Here is a 12,758-nt window from a genome sequence, read left to right as displayed (position 1 = left end):
CTAATTTCCTAGAAACTATTTCTTTTGATTGAGGGTTCTATTATCTAAAAACAGGTATTTATATTATTTCTGTGAGACAGCTTTCTCAAACATAACAAAAGGTCAATGGAGGTACTCTTACAGTTTTATTTCCTACTAATCCTACAAATTACGCAAATCTAAAAAAAGGAGAAGGGGTTACCTTCTCAATTAAAGAATTTCTTCAGGATCAGGCCATTGACGGGGAGAGAATCTCTCAACCCTGATAAGCTTTGCAATATAAAAGTTGAATGGCCTATCTTTTCACAGATCTGAAATGGTCCAAGCCACATTTTCTGAAATTTGGTATGCTTACCTTTATCCTCATGGGCCTTGTCCCATTTGAGAACTAAGTCACCAACTTGAAGCTGTTTGGAATCGGATGATGCTGAGTCAAAAGATGCTTTGATGATTTGTTGATGTTTGGCATGAGTGATTCTGGCCTTTTCCCTTTCTTCTTCTAATTTGAGAATTTGGTCATGTCTAAGTTGGATAGAAGAAGACGGAGTCTCTTGAATAAACTGCACTAGGGCTAAAGATGGAAGAACAAGATTTGTAGGCAACACGGCTTCTTTTCCATATACCAGATTGAAAGGAGAGGTCCCTATAGAAGCCTTTTGTGTTATTCTATCAGCCCATAATGCAAAGACCAAAGATTTATGCCAATTTCTATGATTCTGTTCAACAGTTCGCTTAATGATTTTGATGAGATTCTTATTAGTTGATTCGGCTAAACCGTTCCCCTGGGGATAATAATTGGAAGAATATTTCAGTTTAAACCCCCTTTTAATAGCAAACTCATATATAGCGTTTCTTGAGAAATAAGAGACATTATCAAAAACAAGAGCGTTTGGAACACCAAACCTGGTAATGATGAACTGGTCAATGAACTCGATGATTGCCTCTGCATTTGCTGCCTTCAAAGGAATAGCCTCTACCCATTTAGTAAAATAATCAGTAGCGGTAAGGATATACCTATGTTGTTTGGAAGATGGTGGAGTAATTTCCCCGATGATATCTAATCCCCATTGTTCGAATGGCTGTTCAATGTTGACAGGTTGCAGAGGGAAAGCGGATTTTCGTTGTCTTCCACCAGATGTTTGGCAATTAAGGCATTTTCTTACGTACTCATGGCAATCTCTAAATAGAGTAGGCCAATAATATCCAGCATGAATAATCTTGTGAGCTGTTGTGTCAGCTCCAAAATGTCCTCCAGCTGGTCCATCATGTAGCTCCTGCAGAACCTTTAGTGCTTCAGTTTTCTCAAGACATCTTAGCAGGATAGAATCATAATTTTGTTTAAACAACACATCATCAATGAGAGTGAAGTTCTTAGCTTTCAACCTAATGGCCCTTTTATTTTTGTAAGATAAATTTGGAGGAGCATAACCGTTCTTCAAATAAAATATCAAATCAACATACTGAGATTCAGAATCAGTGAGACTTATCTGATTGATGGATTCAATCTGATCTTCATCGCTTGATTCGTGAATGTTTGATGCTCCTGCCAACATCCTGCAAAAACCTTGGCCCCTAACAATCTTTGCTGGCTTTATTTCTAAATCATACTCTTGAAGCGCTGTAACCCAATTGGCTCTCTTTTCACCCAATTCTTTCTGAATTAGTAGTTGTCTTACCGCTGGGAAAGGAACTACTACTTTCGTGTGGGTTTTCAAAAGGAAGGGTCTATAATGTTTGACTGCTTTGAACACAGCAAAGGCTTGTTTTTCCACATCTGAATAATTCAACTCGGCAACTTGAAGATTTGAACTGAAGAATGATATGGGTGCTTCTAGGTTGTTATCATTCAGTTGTGTGAGTACTGCAGCATATGAAGTGTTGGATGCGATAGTATATAGTGTAAAATGATTAGAAAAATTTGGAGTATTCAAGGCTGGGGCATTGATTATTGACTGTTTGATAACATCAAAAGCTTGCTTTTCTTCTGATCCCCATTTGAAAACTGAATTCTTCTTGATCATTGTCTGAAGTGGTAATACAATCTGTGAAAAATCTGGAATAAATCGTTTGACAAAATTAATCTGACCTAAAAATGACTGCATTGATTTTTTGTTATGTGGGAAAGGGATTTCAGAAATTTCATTAATCCGATCAGGATCAATATAAATACCATCTTTGGATACTATAAACCCTAAGAGTTTTCCTTGATCTAGAGCAAAGAAGGACTTTTTTGGGTTTAGGGAAATACCATATCTTTTGCATCTCTGAAAGATCTGATTTAAGTCGTGCAAATGATTATCTCTCTTTTTAGAGTATACGGTAATATCGTCTAGATAGACGACTACTGACCGATTAATTAACCCTCTGAAGGCCATATCCATAGCTCTCTGAAATGTCGCTCCGGCATTTATAAGACCAAAAGGCATTTTCTGATATGCATAGGTTCCCCATTTTGTCCTGAATGTAGTTTTGAGCTGGTCATCGGGATGTACCAGAACTTGATTGTACCCTGAAAAACCATCTAGAAAAGACATCAATTCAGAACCTGCCACTGATTGGAGAATTTGCTCCATAGTGGGCAATGGGAAGTTGTCTTTTAAGCTCGCTTTGTTTAAATTCCTGAAATCAATACAAATTCGAATGTCGCCATTTTTCTTCCTGACTGGCACCATGTTAGAGACCCAGTTTGAATGTCGGACTGGGAAAATAATTTTGGCTTTCAAAAGCTTATTAAGCTCCGACTTAATCTGGCTCTCCAAATTTGGGTGTATTTTTCTTAATTTTTGTTGAATTGGTTTTTTATCAGGAAGCATAGGAATGGTATGCTGGATAATAGATGTATCGTATGTCTTTAAGTCATCATATTTCCAAGCAAAAACCTGTTTGTTCTTTCTCAACAATTTAATAAATGCTTCCTTTTCGTTCTGAGATAGTCCTGTTCCTAAATTGATGTTTTGAGGAGACTCGTTGGTTCCTAGATTTATTAATTCAAACCTAAGGGTAGAACTTTGAAGCTTTGTGTTAATTACAGGTTTGAACCTGTCTTTAATATCATAAAGGTCTTCTAATTTTACCACTGGTTTGGGGATCGAATTTTCTTTGGGCACTCCTTTCATCTGGGAATCATGATCATCTTCCTCGATAACTTGCTTATCATAAGAATTCTCAGAAGTTAAAAACTGCAAAATATCATCGTCATGATTAAATACTCTCCAATTAGTGACATTGTCGGGAATTGAAGGTCTGAAAAGTAATTCTACGGAAAATCTATCAAGGTTGTAGTCTTCAGAAGGTAGAAGCTTTGAAGCTACATTGGCTAGTAAATCGGCGGCTGCATTTTGAGATCGAGGTATAGAAGAAATGTTGAATGCAAGAAAGTGTGAGGTAAGTTCTTGAACGAGCGATTGGTAATGTTTAAGGTGAGTCGAAAGGCAATGAATTGCATTTCTAACCTGTTTGACAATGATTTCCGAATCGCCGAAAACCTTTAGATATCGTACCTCCAGACCGATTGATTTATATAATCCTTGGATTAAAGCCTCATATTCGGCTGTATTATTAGTGCACTCAAACTCTAACCTACAAGACAACATTGTCTTTTCTCCTTGCGGACTAACCAATATACATCCAGCTCCTGAACCTTCAGGGGACTTAGAGCCATCAAAATACAGAGACCAAAATAAAGGAATATTAAGAAAAGTATCTACATTTTTCTCAACATCATTAAAACATCTGGACCTATCAGTTTGTGAAACATTTTCTATTTGAGATGTAAAATGATTGACTGAAAAAGGAGATGGTTGGGCAACAAAGTTGCCAAAGAATGATTCTGCCGAATAATTCCCCAAAATGTTGTTGTTGAATGCCACAGGTTGGTTTTCTTGCTCGAATTCAGTAACTGTGTGGGTCATATGTTTCTCACGATCGATCCTTATCTGATTTGGCTTTCCCTTGTAGGGAAGCCACATATGTGACCAATCTGTGGAAATATACCCATGTAGTTTTTCGGACCAATCTCTGCTTAAAATCAAACCATAAAATTCAGGTATGTCTGCGATTAAAATGTCAATTCTCTGGACAATTCTGGGGTCGGCTGACAACCTGATGGTTACAGAATTAATTTCTCCCACAACCTGCACTTTAGTTCTATCCAACTGTACAATATGAATTGCAGACTTCTGGGGTTCAATGTTCAGCTTAGAGCAAACTGAAGCTGGCATTATATTAGATGAGGCCCCTGAATCTATTAAACAGTTGTGTAGGTTTCTATTATAAATCTCATAAGTGAGCAGGAAGGGTGGAGTGTGAGAATTTGATTTATCTCCGATTAAGACTGAATCAGTAATTTCAACCATACCTGCGGGAGGTTGGCCTTGATCGTTGGCGGCTCTTGTACTGGGAAGGGGAGTAGAGGGAACAGCGTTTAATTCTTTGAGAAGTAGCTTTTGCTGATGTTTCAGTTTACTAAGTTCAAACATGGTTATATTTGCCTTGGTTTTCTTCATATCATCAACAATGTTATATTCCATTGAATCGGATACCACTAGAGTCTTGGATGTTGAAGGAGCACTAGAAGTTGAAGGCTGGTTTTGAGGAACTACCGCAGGTGACTTTTTTGGGGGAACTTTTTCCTTTGTTGTAGTAGCGCCTGCGCTCCTCTTCTTTGAAGTTGCCTGGGCGGGTTCAGGAGTGCTTTTACTTCTTGTAGTAACCGGAAAGGCTTCTTCATCATTCTCCATATCATAGTTTGGGAGTATAAAATCCCACATTCCGTGGCATTCAGCTACTTCTTCTTCATCATCGGTCTGTGAAGGTGTTTCCTCTTCCTCTTCTTCTTGGTCCGAATCAGCGTTAGATATAACATTAGGTGGCTTTGATTCGGTTCTCTTAAAAGTCCTAAATGGTCTTTTGCTTGAAGTTTCGGCCACCTGCTTTTTAATCTCAACCATTTCATTAGACAATGTTTTAAGGACCTTTTGTAAACCTTCCATGTCATATGGGTCCTTCGGGGTTTTCTTCTTGGAATCTTCTTTAAACGAGACTTTTTTAGCTTTTCTATCTTCTAGAACATCTTTCTTTTCAAGAGCATTGATGCGCTTTTCAACGGCAAGTGCTTCTTTCATATTTTCAGCTAAGGTAGGTTTGCCAACCCTGTCTACAAAGATAGCTATGTTGGCAGGTAGGGCAGTGATGTACCATTCGCTTCGGATTTGCTCACTTGGTTTAGAAGCGGTAGGGATTTTATTCAGTAGTTTATTAAATCTGGCATTAAACTCCTTTATTGGTTCCCTGTGCTCTATTCTCAAATTGGAGAGGTCATTTATTAAAGTTGCTAAGGATCTATCATCTCCATATTTGGTGAGAAACTGCTCTTGGCATGTATTCCAACTGGTAATCGAACCAGAGGGTAAGGAGAAATACCAGGATCCTGCTGATCCTTGTAAAGTGTAAGGGAAAAGTCTTACTACGACATCTTGCTCTGTCACTCCTTTTAGGTTAACTGCTAACATGAAATTGTTGATGTGTTTTTCAGCCTGGATCCCATCATCTGGATTGAATTTAGGCAGCCATTTTTCGGGGTCATTGGGTAGATCATGCAATGGTCCAGGCATGTTGACTGCTCCTGGCCTAGTCCATGGATCTGCCATTATAATGGCGGCAGTGGTTGGGACTACTGCTGGGATTCCGGATGTGTTGGAAAGGGTTGAAGATGAGGAGTGAATAGATTGGGATATTGAGGTTTCTGTTCCCTGGTGAACAACAATATGTAATGGAGGAGTGGGTGGTTGACTTTGCAGATGAGGAGATGAAATGGAGGATGTGGAAGAAAAATCCCCAGTATCAGATCCTTCAGTATTTTTCTTTGGCTTTTTCCTTTTGGGTAAAGGAAACTCAGTGGGTTCAATACCAAGTTTTTCGCTCTGAAGTCTGGTAAGAGGATGTGTGAGGTTGAACTGCGAAGTCACACTGCTTTCTGATATCTCAGATTTCTGTGGTGAGATCGAGAAGCTCTGAAGTTTATGGATTAGAGACTGGACTTCAGGAGATTCAAGACTTAGCTGTTCTGGGATATGATGGGATTGAGCAGTGGTGGTAGATTCCTCTTCTTCTTGGTTATGGGCTGGAGAACCAGCATGCAATTGAGAAGAACGAGGAGATTTGGAGGGAGAATTACTCTTAGAATGACTTGCCGATTTAGGTCGGCTTGCCATTCACAGTTAGGCCCTCCTTCTAGCGCCAATTTTGTTGAGGCCTCGAAAATCACTGCCACAACAAAGGGGAAACCACCCGGTCCGGACCTTAGTGCAGCTCCTTTTCCGTTTGGAATAGTGGTTCCGACTGGGGATAATGGGACCAGTTTCCCAAAAAAGTATAAGTGAATGGGATGGATGAATGACTTATGAGATAAGATGATAATGAGCGGACAGCTAAACCATAAACAAAATGTAATAACTATAATCGGATCCCGGGACTTATCACTTGGTAAAGCGTAGCGTTTGATGATCTGTGCTTTTAGGCAGGCATATAAATGACTCTAACACTTTAAGCATAGACGTTTAAACCATTTAAACATTGCTCTGCATAATTAGTTATGCAGAGCGATTAGAGCAAATTACTACGCTTAATCATTCATATCATTGATACATGCATGAGTGAAAGGGATAACAAATCAACACAAGCATTCAATAGTGAAGTGAAATGACGATTCGCTGTTATATCGCATACATGCATTCAACAATAGCAAAGATAATAACACAGCAATTCATATAATAAGAAAGAACACAGATACAGATAATAGTACCATGTAAGCTGATCGATCAATCCAGTACATCAATCACTATGTCGCAGTCCTTCCTTCAAATCGGAAAGCATTCCAAACAACAGACAGTCGTGTGCAATTGTATAAAATAGCCTTCAAATCAAAATTAAGGACCGTTGGTCGAGTTTCACAAAAAGAATATAGACTGAAGCACAATAGTGCAAACTTCAGCCTTTAAGTCTTATTACAAAATTTTACGACCATTTCCAAAACAATGAAAGGGTCTATAAATACTATACTAATCTAAATATCTAAACAACTGAAAAGCTATTAAATTGACATCAATAAATGTTTGTTCCATCTTTCTTGGCAATCTGGCAGTTGGCGGCAATGCTTCATTCGATGGGTTCTTTGCCTTTACTCCTGAGCTGACATATTTCCAGCATTGGCTCTACTTCTGGTGGAGTGTTGAGCATCATATGTAGCATCTTGAATGTCGAGGATCAGGTATCCGAGGGCATCTGTTAAACACTTGAGAGCAGACCTTTGAGTATGTGGCTTGATTAGAAAGAGCCAATATGCATCAGAGGTTAAAGTATTTACTCCGGTAATTAATTTCCTCTGTTCCTCCAAGTCAGGATAACTTGATTCTTCAAGCATACCTGCTGTTGTTATGCTTCCAGGTGTGCACTTGGAGATCATGTTCGCCAAATAAAGTGTATCATTGACTAGGTCGATCATATTGCTGGCAATTATTTTACACCTGGAAGCCGCCCTTTCTGCTTTCATTACCTGAGTGTTCCATTCCGTGAAGAGGATGTCTTTGTACGTTTCATGGATTCGGGACAAATTCGCCGCTTTCCCTTCGTCAGTATCTTGCCACTCAATATAATCAGATATGGCTTCTTCGGCCTGATCTAGCTCATTCCTGGCCTTCTCTATTTGCGCACACACTGTTGTAGATATTTCGCATAATTGCTCAGCCTTAACAAGTTTTTGACATAAAAGTCTGATCTGAGACAGTAATGCGCCATTTATTTGAGTTGCCTCTGCTCTGAAGACTTTCACATTCTGTGTGCTCTTGATACCTTCGAGCTGTGTTGATAGTTGAGCTATTCGCTCATCTTTTGATTTCATCATCAGCTCATTTGATGTTTTCAACTGTGACAATGCCTCCGACAATTCTTTTGCCTTCTGAGTTTCACTTTGGTCTATCCTTTGTCTTTCAATTTGCAGTTGCTGGGTTAACAAATTGTTTTCTTGCTGTTGAGCCAGCAACTGCTCTTCCACCTGTGCTGCTTTGTTTTTCACCTCAATTACCTCTGCCTGTAATGCATATATTTCATGGTCCTTAGTCTTCAACAGAAGACTTACCTCTGATGCTTTGTCGATAGTTGCTGCAGAATAAGCTCCCGCGAATTGCGACAGCTTTGTTAGATCATCGGAGGGATCCAAATCCTCCTTCCAGACCATATTGCCCGTGACTATTTGCTCAGGAAAGATAGAAGGTTGATCAAGCCTTCGTCTTTTCTTAGAGCGCTTGATAACGGCTCTATGCTTTGGGCTATAGAAAATATACAGGGGAGGAATTTCTTCCACCTAGAGAACAATTTGATCGGAAGGGTCCTTATTGATTACCTCGACATCCTGTGAAATGGGTGGGCCGCTGGTTCCTCCTAGAACCTGAGAAGAAGTGGTATCGGGCGCATCGCTTGTTTTAGAGGAGCCTTTGTCTTTGGAGCCTTCTTTACCACTGATAATGGAATCGAATTGGTTCCATTGTTTAATCAATTCAGGATCGGTGGAGGTTTGCTTATGTTGCTCTGTATGGGCTTTGCTCCGCTCTTTTTCTTGTTCTAGCTTCTGCTGTTCTTCAAGTGCTTTTCGCTGTTGCTCCTCCAATTCCTTTTTCTGCCTATCTGCTAGTTCTTCCTTCAGTTTTTCTTCTTCCTTCTTCTTCCTCTGCTCTTCTTCCTTCTTTGCCTTTTGCTGCCTTTCTATCTGCTCCTTTTTCTGCCTCTCTGCTTGCTCTTTTCTTTGCTTCTCAGCCTGCAGCTTCTTCTGCCGTTCCTCCTGTTTTTTATCCTGTTCTTTAGTTGTGACAGGAGGTGGATGTATCTGTTGCCGACCAGGCTCGCTTGAGGAAGTCGCTGGAGTTGTGGATAATAAATCTAGAGGCAGAGTTTGCAACCTCTCCTCCCTAAGTTTATTAAACTCAGTCAACGCCTCATCATTGTATTTCATTATTGCAAGCTGTTTGGCTTGGCTGATTGTCTCGGTACCTACGAACAGGTCATCAAACATATCCTCTTGATGATCAACTTTTGTCAACTTTGCTTGTTCTAGGGCAGTGTAGGCAGTTTGCTTTGGATCATAGAGTCTGCTTGGGAGAGTGGCCAGGGATAAAGATTGGAGTTTTGTCGCTTCCTTTTCTGCATGCTTGTAATTAAGCAAAGTAAAAACCCCAATTCTTAAAGGAAAAGGGGGCCAGCCTTTCTTCTTCTCCTCTTTGAGAGTTTGTGTGACACTCTCAGCCATAATCTGGTAGCAGATTTCCCGGGCTAACAGCTTGTCTGGGATATATAAAGGGAGGACATGTGGCCTAGCCTTACTCCCAAAAACTCTGATATAGGTGAAATACTCTTCCCCGAACCAACTCGCTATGGCTGGTAAGTCAAAAGAAGCTTCATAGGAAATTCTGGGAATGGGTTTGTCATAGATAGAATAGTAAATGGGCACCATGAAACCATTACAAATTTGGTACAAATGATCCTTGTAATAGGACTTCCACAATTTCTGATGGTATAAATGAATGGGTGTTGGATCTTGGGTGGTCCATCTCCAACCGAGGACAGGAAACTCAGAATTAAAACACAGGGTATCCATAATGTAAGCGGTATAATAAAATGGCGGGATTTTCCTTTCGGTGACTTTAGTTTTGTGTCTAAATTCACGAACAGCTACGACCAACTTATCAGAAAGAATAGTGGCCCAATCCATAATTGTACTATTGATAGCCGCTTCCATTAAGGGAACCATGTCGATATTGATATTAACAGAGTCATGTAATCCCCACAATCTACACATCATAATCCCCGCATAGCAATAGGGAGAAGCCAAAGAAACATTGGAGTACTTACCCGAACTTTCATGCTTGTGCTTGGCTGGGTTCTGCCTCCAATCTCGGAGGGGTTCGGATGGTGATTCATTTTCTTTTTCGAATTTCTCCATGAAGGCTCTGTTGTAGACTAGCTCCGGTTCAGGCAGATGATACATTCGCCTTAGGTCATCAGGCTTGAATGACCCGAAAATCCTTCCGTCCCTTGTATGGAAAGTTCTATCAGTGATAGGGATTTCTTCAATTGCCCAGCGCACCACATCTGTGTAAGGGAGCACCTGCTCTCTGGCCGCTATTCTGTGTAAAAAGGAGTCGGCCAAGTCTTTGAGCGTTGCATCAGATTTCCTTAGTACATCAACACTAGCCGTTCTCACTGTCACTTGTGGTTGCTCGGCCTCCAACAGATTATATGTGCCCTGCCATGTGGTCCTAGCAAGACCAGCGCACGTAGTGTCAGAGATTAAGCCTTTCTTCGAAATTGGAGCAGCTTGACCTGCAACAGATGTTGTAGTAGAACCAGAACTCCTCTTATTCTTCTTCCCCATCATGTTCAGGCTTTCTTCAACAAACGAACTCTACACAAGTGCAAGATAAATCGTAACACGAGGAATAATGAAGACAAAGCATAATTGGAAAGGTATATATCACTTGAAGCGTGGCGCTATTAATTTTCGAAAAGTGGCTGCGGATCCAATCACTGGTAAGAGATCGCATATGCATTAATGGTGATTTTAAGGCCTGCTACCCATTAAATGACCTTTACGCTGTTATTCAGTTGAATGACTTCCCAACGCGTGCAACAGATATGCTATGCCTTAGACGCAAGTATTCATTAATCGAAGGGGCAAAGTTATTAAATACGCATGGATTACCTTATCCCTGCATTTAACGGTTTTTTGAAATCTGCGCCTTATCAACCGGATTTAAATATAACTTTTAAGCTTAAAGCAATCGTTTTTTGAAAATGCCGACTACCGATGAACAATGTCGCATCGCATGGGGGGAGAGTGTTACATTATCGTTTGAAAGTAGCCCCGGCGAACGCCGATTGCAATATTGCATCGGACTAGCATATGAACACATTACCAGATACAATTTAAGTGATTTGCCGAACTCCGATAGCGAATTCGCATCGCATCGGGGAAAGAGGTGGGCGCCTTATAAAAATGCATGGGATACCGCCGACGGCCGATAGCGATATCGCATCGGGTCGGGGTTTATAACTTAAAGCGTTTTCTCATAAGAGGCAGTGCCGATAGCCGATCGCCGATATAGCGTCGCATCGGGGAATGAGATATGTGCTCTTTTTGTGTATGCAAATAAAACGCCGACTGCCGATAGCGATATCGCATCGGCAAAGGCCAAAGTGCCGTTTAAGTGCGTCTCTCTTGTCATTGCGATATGCGATCTTGCGATCGCTTTATCGCAATAACAAAAGATTGTTTTATTTTGGAAACATTGTTATTCGAAAAAGGCTTCAATTTACATACTCATTTGATTATCATACCTTTTTCGAACTAATTCATTAATACCAATTAATTTTTTAAAAGGGACCCATTTCATATGTTGATTATTTGTAAATACAGATGATATGAAATGGGGGGTTGTTGTAGGGCACAACAGGTCCAAAAAGTGGCAAAGAGGGCATTTTTTAGGTGTTTTTTTCCCTTTAGGTGACCCAAATCTCCTCCAAATTTTATGAAATTTTCTGGGTTTCATTATTTTTCCATGAGAAATCCAAAAATCCAAGCCATTTTGCAAAATACTTAGCCAACTCAATGCGCAACACCGGTTGCGCTATGCATCAGCTGAAAATTCCCATGTTTTGAATTACAAAATTGTGAAATGACAAAATTTTCCCAAAATTTCTTCAAATTTGGCAAGAGGCGAGCTTACTAATTTCTTTGCTAAGCTAATGAAGCTTCAGCCAAAATTTTAAGTTTATCTTGTTCCTTTTTGGCTCTCAAGGCTCTCTTTAACTTAGATTTTAGGCTATTTATCCTTGTCTTGCAAATTTTATTCCAAGCTAAGTAATGATAAGCCATATGACGCAACATTTTATTCTCTCTGTTAGCTTTATTAAGCATCTTCTCAAGTTGGATTTTCACTATTTCCAACCATGATTCTCGGTCAGCATCAATTTCTTGCTCAAGGGGTGTCATCTTGATTTTTCCTCTCTTTGGCACTTGCCTATTTTCTCTAATTGTTTGCAGCTCCATAATAGCTTGTTTGTCCTCCAGTTGCTTGTTCTCCTATTCAAGAAAGTTAATCATCCATTTGGTTCTCTCAAGGTCAAGTGATAAGGCTTGGATTTCAACCTCCTTCTCTTTGATGATCATATCCTTGATTTTTGAGCTTTGAGAGCCCAAATTAGTGTCATCCTCCTCAACCAAAATAAAATCCCTATCTTGCCCTTCAGTAGGGCCTTCTTCATGCACCTGTTGCTTTCCTTTGTCTCTGCCCTGTACCTGTTCAGCTGAAGAAGAAGGCAAAGCCCCTTTCACCCCCAATGAAGATAGCATTTGCATGTGATTCGGTGAAGACAATGAGACCCCTTCCATCCTTGGTGGAGATAGTACTCATTTGGCAACTGTAAAAAGCATCCTAGTGCCTCTTTCATAAGCAACAAACACAGGAACACGAGCCTCTTTAGTTTTGCTTTCAAGCTCTTTTTGTTGCTCGGAAGGTTCACCTTCCTCTTAAGGATCTGCAAATATTTGAGGCCCCTTGAAGCTTTCATGGGGAATGAAAGTTTCCCATGACACTCCCGACTGAGTGAGCTGTTGCAAAACTACAATTTTAATGACAAAAAAATGATAAATAATGTTGAGCTGCTATGGAAATGGTTTTATTTTTGCAATCACTGTCATCCTTTTTATGTTTTTACATATGAAATATGGA

Source organism: Pinus tabuliformis, chromosome 6 (assembly GCF_031772625.1).
Source record: "Pinus tabuliformis cultivar Carrire ecotype Pingquan chromosome 6, CPIR1, whole genome shotgun sequence".
NCBI classification, from domain to species: domain Eukaryota; kingdom Viridiplantae; phylum Streptophyta; class Pinopsida; order Pinales; family Pinaceae; genus Pinus; species Pinus tabuliformis.
This window is presented reverse-complemented; position numbering follows the sequence as displayed.